This window comes from Panthera tigris, chromosome B4 (assembly GCF_018350195.1).
Source record: "Panthera tigris isolate Pti1 chromosome B4, P.tigris_Pti1_mat1.1, whole genome shotgun sequence".
NCBI lineage: Eukaryota > Metazoa > Chordata > Mammalia > Carnivora > Felidae > Panthera > Panthera tigris.
Window position 1 is genome coordinate 50,565,848 of NC_056666.1, and position 17,082 is coordinate 50,582,929.

Sequence of the window (17,082 nt, forward strand, 5' to 3'; positions counted from 1 at the left end):
ACATCCTCTCCAGCATCTATAGTCTCCTGATTTGTTCATTTTAGCCACTCTGACTGGCGTGAGGGGGTATCTGAGTGTGGTTTTGATTTGTATTTCCCTGATGAGGAGCGACGTTGAGCATCTTTTCATGTGCCTGTTGGCCATCCGGATGTCTTTAGAGAAGTGTCTATTCATGTTTTCTGTCCATTTCTTCACTGGGTTATTTGTTTTTCGGGTGTGGAGTTTGACAAGCTCTTTATAGATTTTGGATACTAGCCCTTTGTCCAATATGTCATTTGCAAATATCTTTTCCCATTCCGTTGGTTGCCTTTTAGTTTTGTTGGTTGTTTCCTTTGCTGTGCAGAAGCTTTTTATCTTCATAAGGTCCCAGTAGTTCATTTGTCATGCCATTATTTTTAAAACAGCTTGTATTAAATATTTAGAGGGGTTTTTTTCCTTTGTAAATTGAGCCAAAGCAACTGAAATAATATTGGATATTAATTCAACTTATTCAATTTAATTTTTCTTTTATGCTCTAGAAACAGTAAAAATATTAGGCACATGAGTAGGCTAGTTCCTAAGAGTTAGCATTCACCATTAACATAAAACATATTTAATGATTGGTATGATACAGTCACCAAAATATCAGAAAAAAAAAGTTGATAAATGATTAATTCAGCTGTACCAAAACCTTCCTAAAAATCAAATGTGTTTATATTCATCTACTTATTCACTGGAAAAAAAATACTCTTGTTAGATGTTGAAATTACAAAAAGTAAATTTAGACCTATCCTCAGGATTTCACAGTCTAGAGGACAGATAAAGCTTTAAAATGGTAAATTCAAAAGAGCTAAGGAAATAAAAACACGGTAAAGAATAATATGGAATTGTAAGGGTGAGGACATGTTCCCTACCTCTTAGCAGAGGGAGATCTATTAACTACTTTTCCTTATAGCCTCATTCATCCCTTTCTTGGAAAGAGAGGGCAAATATCTTACTTGATTGGTGAAAATAGTTGCATAAAAGACTGGGGGTGTGTAAATCTGCCCTTTCTCCTTGGATCCATTCTGTCTACAGGGAGCATGTGTTCTGCTCTATACTCTTGAGAAATCAGTGGTGATCTGCTCTGTACTCTTAAGAAGTGTAGTGATTACACATACGCTGTGAAAGTTTCAATATCAGGAAGTCCACTTACTGGCAGAAAAATACAAGTGTCCAATACTACCTTTATCATTAACAAAACTGACATTTTTACATCTTTTGTTGGTGTCATTTTCTTTTTCAAACTGCTGTCTTCATATACAAGTTTATTATTTTCCCCAGCTTTACTGATATGTAATTGCTATCTAACTGTTGGCGATTGCTGAAGACTTCTAAAGGATACTCTCAGATTCTTGCCACATAGCTCCCTCCATAGATGGGCATTTCACAACATGACTGCTTTTTTCAAGGTTGGCAGGAGAATGTCTCACCCTTTGCTCATATAACATAAAAATCATGGGGGTCACTATCTCATCACCTTTGCCATATCATTTAATCTCATCAAATTAATGGCGCTTCTGCCATAATCACAGGTACTACCTACATTCAAAGAGAGATTGGGGCACATGGGTCGCTCAGTCCAATAACCATCTGACTCTTGATTTTGGCTCAGGTTATGATCTTAGGGTTCTTGAGTTCGAGCCCCACATCGGGCTCTCTCCTGTCAGTGTGGAGTCCATTTCAAATCCTCTATCTCCCTCTGTCTCTGCCCCCCCCCTCTCAAAAATAAATAAATAACTTAAGAAGAATTGGAATTCTTGGAATTTCCTTTGTCTCCCTCTCTTTCTCTGCCCCTCCCCACTCAGTCTTCCTGGCTTTCTCTCAAAATAAATAAACATTTGAAAAAACACTAAGAGAGAGAGAGAGAGAGAGAGATTAAACGGGGCATGTACTCCAGGAAGAGGGAATCTTGGGGATTGTCTCATAATTCTCCCTACCATACCCCCTTATTTCCTACATGGATTTCATAGTAGAGATTTCAGAAAATGTATATATATTTTAAATATCTGACCTCTAATTTGGCTAATAGTGATCTTACTATAAAGGATATTTGATTCTATCTCATCTATAGGGGAAAAAAAGATATAATTTTAAAGATATTGTTTCAGTGATTTTTGTGCTTGTCTTCCCAGTTAATACTAACTACAAAAATAGGTTTTAATACTAAAACCCTACATTGCCTAAGAACTAAATATCAAAAACAGCATGTACTGCTAAGGTAACTGTTTATCATTTACTCATACATTCATGCTCATGTATACTGTTTGTAAAAAAAGGGAAGAAGGTCTAAAAAATGTTCTGAAAAAGATCTTTCACAGGAATTCTAAAAATGTGTATATATGTGACTCAACAAGGCAAGCCATAGCCTTTCAGTTGCCATTGTAATTTTGAGTTCTTATAATACAAACATGATATCTGACAGCATATATTATATACAAGTTGGAATAAAGACAATGAATATTTATATGCAATGCTTGCTTTTACCAACAATTCTATTGACTACTTTGCATTTTCTAAACCAAAATTTGTGTTGACTCAAATATTCTAATTTGGATTTTTTCTCCCTTCTGTTCAGAAAAATTAGAAATGTCATCTTAGCTTTGTTTAGGTTAAAATTTCAAATTTAGTATTAAAAGAAACCGTATTTGTTTAAAGCTTATTTTAATTCGTTTTTATTCTTGAGCTAAATGATACAGTGCTGTTTTACACTGAATGTGTACCTGTTCTAAATTTTTCTTTGGGCAGACACTCAAATAATAATTTCAGACTGATTCCCCTTGAACTTTTGAGAAAATATCAGGATCACAGAAAGTTAAAATTAGACATAAACAAGTACTGAAGTGTCTATGTCACTACTTAGAGCCTGCTATGTATCAGACAAGAATATAAGTACAAAATTAATATAGTAAAAATGACTGACAAATCACCATTGTATTCTTATCAAGGAAGGAAATGGTAAACAATATTTCAGGTAGATTTATTTGAATAATATATCAGGATGTGTCTGTAATTGTTGGAAAGCTATAGAATCTGGAATTCGGATGACCTGACATCAATGCATGAAGCTAGATGCAGGTTTTCTATTTCCTGTTGGTATATCAACCCTACTAATAAAATATATTTATTGAGCATTAAAAATGATGGTTGCTGGGGAACCTGGGTGACTTATTCGTTTAAGCATCCAACTCTGGATTTCAGCTCAGGTCATGATCTCATGGTGGGCCTGAGCCCCATGTTGCTGAGCTCTGTGCTGACACTATGGAGCCTGCTTGGGATTCTTTCTCTCCCTTTCTCTCAGCCTCTCTCTCCCTCTATGTCTCTCAAAAGTAAATAAATAAACTTACAAATAAACTTTAAAAATGATGGTTGCTATATAAAAACACTCTATTTTTTACTTCATTTAATTCTCGTAACATTAGTATAAGTCTCCATTGCACTCACAGGGAAACAAAGGCACAATATTTAAGATCGCATTTTAGCAAAAGATCTGGGACTTAAACTCACATAGCCACACTTTTGACAATATGGTTATAAGGGTTAGCTTTTCAGAGTCAAAGCCATCTTCAAAGTAAAAATCATTTCCAAACTAATATTTTTACTAAGAAAGAGAAAATAAAGAAAAAAAATTAAAAATTTCCACATCGTAATCCCTAATAGTGAGTCCATAACCAGGTTTGAGGTGTTGGAATTTTTGCATCTGTAATGATATCTTGTGGAGTTTTATAAAGAGTCTAGATTTCCAGGGCCATTTCCAAAAATTCTTATTTAGCATGGATATTAACCATATAAATAACCTACACATTAATATGATACTCATATTACCTTAGTTAATATGTAGAAATGTACTTATAGTCAATAAATTAAATTTGGATTTCAATTAAATTACGACCTATAAATTGTTTTTGATCCTCCATTTATTCTGTCATTTAGTGATATATTCTTCAATACAAATTCTCTCTACTATATAAAGTATCAAAAATGAAACATTTTGGAATCTTAGCTTTCCACTTCATCGCCTTCCTTTTCTCACTCTATTTTTTTTTTTTTTTTTTATTTAGAGGACTCTATGCTGGATCAGAGATAGCTACCTTTGCTCACTGATTGAATCTGACAACTTGCACATGATAAAGTGCAGGGACTTCACTTTGGGAAATTACTAACACAGCTTTCTCCACAACATTTGGAACTTAAATATCTTCCAAACCTGCTTGAATTCTGAAACTGTTTGACTTACACTTCCCTTGTTGTTCTTTGTCCAGATTTGATGGCTACCTTATGCATGTACAGTTTAACTTTCAAAGACTCAACATAACCTTATTCAAATAACGGAAACTTTTTCTGGGAAGCTCCTTTCTCGCACTCTCCAGTGTCCTAAGCCTTCCAAACCTCCACCTCATTCTCCTCCTGATAAAACATTGAGACTCAGTTTGGGAGTCCCTGTTGGCTGTTACCCACTCTGAAAATAGTTATTTTATTATATTTTGTCCATTTTTTAATTTATGTGGAAGAATAAGTATATGATTCCAGTTATTCCATTAAGAACAAAAAAATAAGTCTCTCACTTTTATTTTTTTCTAAGTTAAGATAATATTTACCTCAGTAAAATCCACCCCCCCTTATTTTTTGGTTGCAGTTCTGAAAATTCTGACAAATACATTCTGGCTTGCAGTGACCATTATAATCAGGATATAGAAGGGTTTCTATCATCTCTCCACATTCCTCCATGCCCCTTTGTATCTAAACTGATGGTTTTTTCAGTCAAACCAAAACTGAGCAAATTTGTTTCCAAGAGAACTGTCTAAAGAAATGCTAAAAGAAATCTTCAGAGAAAAGGAAATTACGTAGGCCAGAAATGTGAATCTACATTTAGAAAGAAAGAAGAATAGAGAAATAAATGAAGATAAAATAAAATCTTGTATTTTTCTTAATTGATGTTATGGGTAACTTCAAAATAGTAATAGCAGCAAAGTATATGATGATGACAGCTATGGATAAGTGAAATGAATTACATCAGTGTTATAAGATATGGGAGGAAGAGTGTAGTGGTATAGTGTTATTTGAATTATATATGTGGTAAAAATATATGTCAAGCCGTATGCCACCAATAAATTTTCAAATATATTGAAATCATTTATGCTAAAAGAGGAGAGAAAATGAGATTATATGAAATGCTCAATCAAACCAGAAACAGAACAAAAGATAAAAAAGAAACAAACAACAAGAACAACAACAAATAGAAAACAGTAGTACCAAAAAGCTAAATACTTAGATTTAAATCTAACAAAATGCATACAAATCTACTTACAGAAAAATACAAATTCTGGTGAAAGAAATCATAGACTATCTAAAGAAATAGAAAGATATCCCATGCTCATGCATAGGAAGACTTGATATTATAAAAATGGTACTTCTTCTCAAACTAACCCATACATTCAACACCATCATAATAAAAATCTCAGCACATCATTTTGTGCATATCCAAAAACTGATTTTAGGTTTGTACAGAAAAGACCAGAGTAGTCAACACAATTCCAGAGAAGAAAAACAATTTCAGAAGAATGACATTTCCTGACATCAAAAACTACTATAAAGATCAGGTAAACAAGACACTATCGTATGGTAAAAGAGTAGAAAAATAGATTATTGGAACAAAACAGAAGGCCTAGAAATAAACTCACACAAATAGAGGCAAATGATCTTTGAAAAAGAGCAAAGGTAATTAAAATAGAGAAAGGTCCATTTTTGCAACAAATGGTGCTGGAACAACTGGACACTTGTTTAAAAATAATGAATCTAGACAGACACCTAACATCTTTTATTAAAATTAACTCAAACAGATCACAGTTCAAAAGTAAAACATACAGCCAGAAGATAACGTAGGAGAATAGCAAGGCGAGACTGGGTTCAGGGATGACTTTAGATACAACACCAGATGCATGATTTATGTAAGACACAACTGATAAGTTGGACTCATTAAAATTAAAAACAAATCAAAAAACTGCTCCCTTAAAACAATCAACAAAACTAAAAAGGCAACCTATGGAATAGAAGAAGATATTTATTTGCAAATGACATTATCTGATAAAAAGTGAGTATCCAAAATCTATAAAGAACTTATCAATCTCAATACACACACACACACACAAAAATAATCCAGTTAAGAAAAGGGCAGAAGACATGAATAGAGATTTTCCCAAAGTAGACATCCACATGGCTAACAGACACATGAAAAGATGCTCAACATAACTCATCAACAAGGAAATACAAATAAAAACCACGATGAGTTACCCCCTCACACCTGTCAGAATGGCTCAAATGAACAACGCAGGAAACAACAGATGCTGATGAGGATGTGGAGAAAGGAGAACCCTCTTACACTGTTGGTAAGAATGCAAACTGGTGCATCCACTCTGGAAAACAATATGGGGGTTCCTCAAAAAGTTAAAATTAGAGGCGCCTGAGTGGCTCAGTTGGTTAAGTGTCTCACTCTTGATTTTGGCTCAGGTTACGATCGCAGCATTGTGGGATCGAGCGTTGTGGGATCGAGCTCCACTAAATGTGAAGCCTACATGGGATTCTTTCTCTCCCTCTCTCTGCCTCTCCTTGGCTCTTGCTTGTACTCTTACTCTCTGTCTCTCAAAATAAATAAATAAATAAATAAGTAAATAAATAAATATTTTAAAAATCTTTTCTTTTTTTTTTTAATTTAAAAATAGAACTACCCTACGACCCAGCAATTGCACTAGGAGGTATTTATCCAAATGATACAACATTACTGATTCAAAGGAGCACATGCACACCAATGCTTATTACAGCATTATCAACAATAGCAAAATTATGGAAAGAACCCAAATATCCATCGACTGATGAATGGAAAAGGAAGTGGTTGGTATACATATACAATGGAATATTACTCATCTATCAAAAGAATGAAATCTTGCCATTTGCAAGGACGTGGATAGAGCTAGAGTGTATTATGCTAGGCAAAATAAGTCAGAGAAAGATTAATACCATATGATTTTACTCATATGTGGAATTTAAGAAACAAAACAGATAAATTTGGGGAAGGGGGAAAAAAGAGACAGGCAAACCATAAGAGACTCTTAACTCTAGGGAACAATCTGAAGGTTGCTAGAGGGGTGGTGAGTGGAGAATGGGTTAAATGGGTGATGGGTGTTATGGAAGGCACTTGTGATGAGCACTGAGTGTTATATGTAAGTAATGAGTCAACAAATTCTATTCTTGCAACCAAAATTACACTATATGTCAAGTAACTACAATTCAAATAAAAACCTAAAAAAAACCCTGCTCCATTAAGTCACAGTTAATAGAATGACAAGACAAGCCACAGACTGGGAGACAATATTAGCAAAAGACATATGTGATAAAGGACTTGTATCCAAAATACACAAAGAACTCTAAACCCAACTCAATTAAAAAATGGGCAAAATATCTGAATAGATACCTCATCAAAGAAGATACATAATTGGAAATAAGTATAGGAAAATATATTTTAACATTCATTATTAGGGAATTCAAAATTAATTCAACAATGAGATACCATTACACACCGATTAAAATGGTGACAATCTAAAACACTGACAGTATCAAGTCCTGGCAAGGATGTGGAACACCTAGGACTTTCATTCATTGTTGGTGGTAATGCAAAATGGTACAACATCTTTGGAAGACAAGTTTGTATTTTCTTACAAAGCTAAACATAGTCTTCCTCTCCTATCCCACAATTTCTTTATTGGATATTTACCCAAAAGAGTGAAAATTTACATTACAACAAAAGCCTAACATGAATATTTATGAGCTTTATTCATAATTAACCAAAAATGGAAGAAACCAAGATGTCCCTTAATAGGTAAATGGATACACAAACATTAGAATATGCATACAATGGACTGTTATTCAGCAGGAGCAATAACAAAAAAATGAACTTCCAAGCCACAAAAAGACATGAAGGAACCTCAAACACACATTACTAAATCAAAGAAGTCAATCTAAAAAGTCAAAACTCTAAAAAATTTTAAATTATCAGTGGTTGTTAGGGATTTAAGAAAATCGAGGATGGAGGGGTGTGTGGGTGGCTCAGTAGGTTAAGCATCTGACTCTCGGTTTGGGCTCAGGTCATGATCTCACTGTTTCATGAGTGTGAGCCTCATGTTGGGCTCTGTGCTGACAGTGCAGGGCTTGCTTGGGATTCTCTCTTTCTCTCTCTCTACTCACCTCCCGCTCACACTGTCTCTGTCTCTCTCAAAATAAATAAATAAACATTAGAAAAAAATTTTAAAAAGAAAGAAAATGGAGGATGGAGTGAAGGTTAAGTAGGGCAAGTACAGGAAAACTTTATAGTGCTGAATCTATTCTGTATGATACTATAATGGTGGATACAAGACATTACCCATTTGTCAAAATCCATAGAACCATATATAACACAGAGTAAACCCTAATGTAAACTATAATTAATAACAAGTTATTGATGTTAGTTCACCACCTTTAACAAATTCACCACACTAATGCCAGATGTTAATGACAGGGAAATCTGTGAATAGGGAGAAGGGATATATGGGAACTCATTGCACTATCTGCTTAATTTTTCTTTAAATCTAAAAGTACTTTGAAATATAGCTATTAATTTTTTTTAAGAAAAGGTATTAAAGTATATGTCCCATCATCGAAAGTTTATACTTTGGTTGAGAACACATATCAGATATCAGGCTAACATAAACCCATGAAAGAAGAATTTTGTGTGTAAAGATAGAGATTCAATTGTAGCAATGAAGTTTCTTTAATCTGCTTGATAATCATTTTCTTTTAAAAGCCAATATAATTTATACATTTAAGCACAGATTTCATCCGTGAGAATCTCCCCAATTAGAGAACAGGAAAAAAAACCCCTGTCAAGTGGTCAATATTATAAGCAGCCTACCTATCCTATTTTCTCCATAACTCCATTCAAAGTGTTTGATGGAGAACTATTTATAATGTACTTAACATTGAAAAATAAAGGGAGGGCCTTTAAAAATTTGGTCAGCTAAATTAAAGTTCTCATTTTAAATTCCCTGTAAAAAGCCTAAAAAAACAAAAACAAAAATAATTACCTTCTTTTTCATTTACTGAAAATATTTTTACTTTAGCAGAAGCAATGGGATTTGAACATGTCCATCTATGAGATACCTTTAATATTTCTCATTGTCATTGATAGTCACAGTATATTAGTATTATTATGGTGTTTTATTTTTATTTTTATTTTTTAGGGATCAAAATTATTTTATTATTACTTATTAAAAATTCCAGTTTCCCCCTGGTGAATTGCAATGGTATATTTTTCATTAGGTGACCTTATATGAATGGTTCTGTGTCTAGATTCAGTGTTTTCTTCCATTGGCTTGTCTGTCATTGTACCAATACCTGTGCAATTATTTTTTTAACTTGTTTTACTTTTTATTTTTTTAAAATTTACATCGAAATTAGTTAGCATACACTGCAACAGTGATTTGAGGAGTAGATTCCTTAGTGCCCCTTACCCATTTAGTCCATACCCGCTCCCACAATCCCTCCTGTAACCCTCAGTTTGTTCTCCATATTTATGAGTCTCTTCTGTTTTGCCCCCTCCCTGTTTTTTTATTATTTTTGTTTCCCTTCCCTTATGTTTTTCTGTTTTGTCTCTTAAAGTCCTCATATGAATGAAGTCATATGATTTTTGTCTTTCTCTGACTGACTAATTTCACTTAGCATTATACCCTCCAGTTCCAACCACGTAGTTGCAAATGGCAAGATTTCATTCTTTTTGCCTGCCGAGTAATACTCCATTGTATTTATATACCACTTCTTCTTTATCCATTCATCCTTTGATGGACATTTGGGCTCTTTCCATACTTTGGCTATAGTTGATACTGCTATAAACATTGGGGTGCAAGTGTCCCTTCAAAACACCACACCTGTATCCCTTGGATAAATACCTCGTAGTGCAATTGCTGGGTCGAAGAGTTGTTCTATTTTTAGTTTTTTGCGGAACTTCCATACTGTTTTCCAGAGTGGCTGCACCAGCTTGCATTGCCACCAACAATGCAAAAGAGATCCTCTTTCTCTGCATCCTCGCTGACATCTGTTGTTGCTTGAGTTGTTAATGTTAGCCATCCTGACAGGGGTGAGGTGGTATCTCATTGTGGTTTTGATTTGTATTTCCCTGATGATGAGTGATGTTGAGCATTTTTTCATGTGTCGGTTGGCCATCTGGATGTCTTCTTTGGAGAAGTGTCTATTCACGTCTTTTGCCCATTTCTTCATTGGATTATTTGTTTTTTGGGTGTTGAGTTTGAGAAATTCCTTATAGAATTTGGATACTAACCCTTTACCTGATATGTCATTAGCAAATATCTTCTCCCATTCTGTCAGTTGTCTTTTTGTTTTGCTGATTGTTCCTTCACTGTGCAGAAGCTTTTTATTTTGATGAGGTAACATGTTGAGAAAGAAGTTGCTGTGGCTGAGATCAAAGAGTCTTTTGCCTGCTTTCACCTTGAATATTTTGATATTCCTGTCTTACATTGAGGTCTTTCATCCATTTTTATTTTATTTTTGTGTATGGTGTAAGAAAGTGGTCCAGGTTCATTCTTCTGCATGTCGTTGTCCAGTTTTCCCAGCACCACTGCTGAAGAGACTGTCTTTATTCCATTGGATATTCTTTCCTGCTTTGTCAAAGATTAGTTGGCCATACGTTTCTGGGTCCATTTGTGGGTTCTCTATTCTGCTCCATTGATCTGAGTGTCTGTTCTTGTGCCAGTACCATACTGTCTTGATGATTATAGCCTTGTAGTATAGCTTGATGTCTGGAATTGTGATGCCTCCTGCTTTGGTTTTCTTTTTCAAGATCGCTTTGGTTATTCAGGGTCTTTTCTGGTTCCATACAAATTTTAGGATTATTTGTTCTAGTTCTATGAAGAATGCTGGTGTTATTTTGATAGAGACTGCATTGAACATGTAGATTGCTTTGGGTAGTATCAACATTTTGCCAATATTTGTTCTTCCTATCCAGGAGCATGAAATATTTTTCCATTTTTTTTGTCTTCTTCAATTTCTTTCATAAGCTTTGTATAGTCTTCAGTGTATAGATGTTTCACCTCTTTGGTTAGATTTATTCCTAGGTATTTATGTTTTTTGGTGCAATTGTAAATGGGATCCATTCCTTGATTTCTCTTTCTGTCGCTTCATTGTTGGTGTATAGGAATGCAACTGATTTCTGTGTGTTGATTTTATATCCTGCAACTTTGCTGAATTCATGAATCAATTCTAGAAGGTTTTTGGTGGAATCTTTAGGGTTTTCCATATGGAGTATCATGTCATCTGCGAAGAGTGGAAGTTTGACCTCCTCCTGGCTGATTTGGATGCCTTTTATTTCTTTGTGTTGTCTGATTGCAGAGGCTAAGACTTCCAATACTATGTTGAATAACAGTGGTGAGAGTGGACATCCCTGTCTTGTTCCTGACTTTAGGGGGAAAGCTCTCAGTTTTTCCCCACTGAGGATGATATTAGCGCTGGGTTGTTCATATATGGCTTTTATGATCTCAAGGTATGTTCCTTCTATCCCTACTTTCTTGAGGGTTTTTATCAAGAAAGGATGCTGTATTTTGTCAAATGCTTTCTCTGCCTCGGTTGACAGGATCATGTGGTTCTTGTCCTTTCTTTTATCGATGTGATGAATCATGTTAATTATTTTGCAGATACTGAACAAGCCCTGCATCCCAGGTATGAATCCCACTTGGTCATGGTGAATAATTTTTTTAATGTATTGTTGGATCCAGTTGGCTAATATCTTGTTGAAGATTTTTGCATCCATGTTCATCAGGGAAATGGTCTATAGTTCACCTTTTTAGTGTAGTCTCTGTCTGGTTTTGGAATCAAGGTAATGCTGGCTTCATAGAAAGAGTTTGGAACTTTTCCTTCCATTTCTCTTTTTTGGAACAGCTTCAAGAGAAGAGGTATTAACTCCTCCTTAAGTGTTTGGTAGAATTCCTCTGGCAAGCCATCTGGCCCTGGACTCTTGTTTTTTGGCAGATTTTTTATTACTAATTTGATTTCCTTACTGGCCATGGGTCTGTTCAAATTTTCTATTTCTTCCTGTTTCAGTTTTGGTAGTGTATATGTTTCTAGGAATTTGTCCATTTCTTCCAGATCGCCCATTTTATTCACATATAATTGCTCATAATATTCTTATTGTTTTTATTTCTGCTGTGTTGGTTGTGATCTCTCCTCTTTCATTCTCGATTTTATTTATTTGGTCCCTTTCCTTTTTCTTTTTGATCAAATTGGCTAGTGGTTTATCAATTTTGTTAATTCTTTCAAAGAACCAGCTTCTGGTTTCATTGATCTGTTCTACTGTTTTTTGGTTTTCAATAGCATTAATTTCTGCTCTAATCTTTATTCTTTTCTGTCATCTTTTGGTTTTGGGTTTTATTTTCTGTTCTTTTTCCAACTCCTTAAGGCATAAGGTTAGGTTGTATATCTTAGATCTTTCTTCCTTTTTTAGGAAGGACTGGATTGCTATATACTTTCCTCTTATGGCCGCCTTTGCTGCATCCCAGAAGTTTTGGGTTGTGGTGTTATCATTTTCATTGACTTCCATACACTTTTTAATTTCCTCTTTAACTGCTTGGTTAGCCCATTCATTCTTTAGTAGGATGTTCTTCAGTCTGCAAGTATTTGTTACCTTTCCAAATTTTTTCTTGTGACTTACTTTGAGATTCATAGCTGTGGTCTGAAAATATGCACGGTATGGTCTCAATCTTTTTGTACTTACTTAGGGCTGATCTGTGTCCCAGTATATAGTCTATTCTAGAGAACATTCCATGTGCACTGGAGAAGAATGTATATTCTGCTTCTTTAGGATGAAATGTTCTGAATATGTTATGTCCATCTGGTCCAGGGTGTCATTCAAAGCCATTGTTTTCTTGTTGATTTTTTGGTTAGATGATCTTTTCTTTGCTGTGAGTGGGGTGTTGAAGTCTCCTACTATTATGGTATTACTATCGATGAGATTTCTTATGTTTGTGATTAATTGTTTTATATATTTGGGTGCTCTGACATTTGACGCATAAATGTTTACAATTGTTAGGTCTTCTTGGTGGATAGACTCCTTGATTATGATATAATGCCCTTCTGTATCCCTTGATAAAGTCTTTATTTTAAGGTCTAGATTGTATGATATAAGTATGGCTACTCCAGCTTTCTTTTGCTGACCATTAGCATGATACATCGTTCTCCATCCCCTTATTTTCAATCTGAAGGTGTCTTTAGGTCTAAAGTGGGTCTCTTGTAAACAGCATATGGATGGATTTTGTTTTCTTATCCATTCTGTTACCCTATGTTGTTTGATTGGAGCATTGAGCCCATTGACATTTAGACTGAGTACTGAAAGATATGAATTTATTGCCATTATGATGCTTGTAGAGTTGGAGTTTCTGGTGGTGTTCTCTGGTCCTTTCTAGTCTTTGTTGCTTTTAGTCTTTTTTTTTTCTCCCTTCAGAGAGTCCCCCTTAAAATTTCTTGCAGGGCTGGTTTAGTGGTCACAAACTGCTTTAATTTTCATTTGTCTGGGAAACTTTTAACCTCTCCTTCTATTTTGAATGACAGTCTTGCTGGATAAAGAATTCTTGGCTGCATGTTTTTCTGATTCAGCACATTGAATATATCCTGCCACTCCTTTCTGGCCTGCCAAGTTTCTGTGGATAGGGCTGCTGCAAACCTGATCTGTCTTCCCTTGTAGGTTAAGGACTTTTTTTCCCTTGCTGCTTTCATGATTTTCTCCTTGCCTGAGTATTTTGTGAATGTGACTATGATATGCCTTGTTGATGGTCGGTTTTTGTTGGATCTAATGGGGGTCCTCTGTGCTTCTTGGATTTTGATGTCTTTGTCTTTCCCCAGGTTAGGAAAGTTTTCTGCTATGATTTATTCACATAACCCTTCTACCCCTATTTCTCTCTCTTCCTCTTCTGGGACTCCTATGATTCTGATGTTAATCCTTTTTAAAGAGTCACTGATTTCTGTAATTCTTAAATCGTGCTCTTTTGTCTTAATCTCCCTCTTTTTGTCTGCTTTATTATTTTCCATAAGTTTGTCCTCTATATCGCTGATTTTCTGTTCTGCCTCATACATCCTTGCTGCCACTGCATCCATCCATGATTGCAGCTCACTTACAGCATTTTTCATTTCATTCTATTTTTTACTTCTTTTATCTCTGCCAAAAGGGATTGTAATCTATTTTCTACTCCAGCTAGTATTCTTATTATCATGATTCTAAATTCTGTTTCAGACATCTTGCTTGTATCTGTGTTGGTTAAATCCCTGGCTGTTGTTTCTTTGTGCTCTTTCTTTTGGGGTGAATTCCTTCGTTTTGAAGGAAGAAAAGGAATTAATGAGGTAGAAAAATTAAAATTAAAAAAATTAGTGTTAAAAATATATATTTAAATTAAAAAATTAAAAACACACACACACAAAAATCTAATAAATGATGGTAGATCCTAGGTATGTTTTGGTCTGGGTGTTGAAAGTGGTTTGATAGATTAGAGAGAAAAAAGTGGGGGAAGGAAATCATTTGAGAATTTGAAAAGGTGAATACACTGAAGTAGACTAAAATAGAATGATGGAAGTAAGATAGAATTTGAAAAACACAAAAGTAAAAAATATAGTAAAAAAATAAAGAAAAATATTTTCAATAAAAATTGAAAATAAAAATGAATTTTTTTCTCTTTCTGTATTCAAGAAAAAAATACAAAAGAGCAAAAAGAAAAAAGAAAAAAAGAAAGAAAGAAAATTGAATAGATGGACATGCTAACAGATTGAAATAGGACTGAAATTGCTGTTTTCCCCTGAAGTCTGACTATTGTAGCACTTTATAGTCCATAAACTAAGGCAGTGAGACTTACCTTCTTGAAGAGCGAGGTTGGCCGTCGAGTGGGGCTCAGTGTAACAGCTCTGCTCTCCACTAGATGGCGCTGCTAGCCTACTGGGGTAGATTGTTGCAGGGCTTGTTGGTGCCTAATCGCATGCATGGGACCAGTGAAAATGGTGTCACCCAGCTGTTCAGTCTGTATTATGGGAACTGTGTTCTCTCTGATCAGCAATCGCATATCCATCCTCTGTCTTCAGCTTTTGTCCACTCCCTGCTTCTTCACTGTACGTGACCAAGCCCCAGGCAGTACCTCTCTCCCGAGTTTTGTCTCAGATGTGGCTGTTTTCCCCGGCCCCTTACTTCCGAAGGATTGTGGCTTTGACCCGTTCCGCCCCTCTGTGGGAGGGTCTCACCGAGCAATGGCTGAATGAGCAATGGCCGAATGTCAGCTGCCACCCAGAATGCTTGCTGGACCCTGCTGCTGCCAGTGCCCCGAGACTGCGGCCAGGTTCCAGCCCACCCCAGAAAAAAATCACGAGACAGTGTAGCAGCAGCGTTTCAGGGATTATGGAAAATCACAACACACATCTGGCACCAGGCTTCACCCTTAACGACCTTGTTCCAACATCAGCGAATTTACCGTTTTCTGGGTGGCTTCAACCAGGTGGCTTCAACAGTGTCTACCAGATGTCCTTCCAGCAGTGGGACCACTTTTCCCTGTGTGGCCTGAGAACCTCCTGGACCCCACTCTGCTCCTGGGGACTCACCCTTCCCATCAGAGCACCACCAGGTATAGAGCTGTGGAGTTGCAGACTTTGCGCTCCCCTTGTTTATAGTCTTAATGGAATTTAAACCCTCTCCTTTCTCCTTTCTCCCTTTTTAGTTTAGTCCCTGAGGCTATTTCTAATTTTCCACTTTCTCTGCAGCTGCTTTTGGGGAGGGGTGTTTTCCCCATATTCTCCCCCGCCCCAGTCTCTGTCCCCTCTCCACCTGCAAAGGCAGCTGGCTCCCTGCCCACCGTTGGCTTCTTTCTCCCCCAGTTCACCTCTCTGCGCCACTTACCTGCTGAATTCTGTGGTTTAGGTTGTGCAGATTGTTGTGTTAATCCTCTAATCAGTTTTTTAGGTGTGCAGGATGGTTTAGTGTTGGTCTGACTGTATTTCATGGATGTGAGACACACAAAAAACTTCTATACTGTTCCGCCATCGTGGCTCCTCCCCCCTATGGTGTTTTATTTTTATAGATGAGAACATAAATTAACTTTTCAAGATGTTTTTCTCTTAATTCCTTAAATAACCTGCATTACCTTTTGCAAACTGCATGTAAATATCCTCTACCACAATACATTTATAATAAGGTTGTTATTAGACATAGTTCACAATATCACGACATGTGTTTGTGAGATATGAGAAAAAAGTAAAGCAAGAAAGCAGCTACATATTCTGAATTTGATTGTGTATTTAGTTGTTTTCTAATGGGAATTTCCACAGACGATATAATTCAACCTAGAAAAGATTGAGCTAATGAATGAGAGAGAAACAAATTAAACTTCTGCCAGACATTGATAGGTTGTAAATTTGTTTAATTTCTAAGGAAAGAGATCCAGGTGTCGTTGTGAACAGCTCAATAAAGATGTCAACTTAATATTCAACAATAGCTAAACATGATGTTTATTTGAATTATGAAAAGTGGAAAGTGCATGGAACCTAAGGAAATAAAATTACATAAAGAGATCAACCAATGGTAATGTTTTAGCAATTGTGTTTATGGTTAGATATTTCCTCTTCAAGATATTTCATCATTCTACATTCATTAAATATATATTGAGATCCTACTTATATAATTGCGAAAAATGGTCAGGAATATTCCGTAGAAAAGGTAATTTTTGAATAGTTAGCAGCAGATACCAAAACAACAATGGTATTAAAAGCACTCAGGAAAAAAAGAACAGCACCAGGAAAACCTGGGAGATTTAAAACAAACTTGTATTTGGAAGACAGCATGTAGCTCAATAGAGTTTCTCTTTGTGTTACCCAAAATTAGACACAATCGGATAAGAGACTTCTCAAATGTCATGGAAGAGAGGATTTGGAATTAACGATAGAAATAAAAATGACAAATTTTAAAAGCTTATTGTATCTCTGGTGCTGTGCTAAGTATGTCAC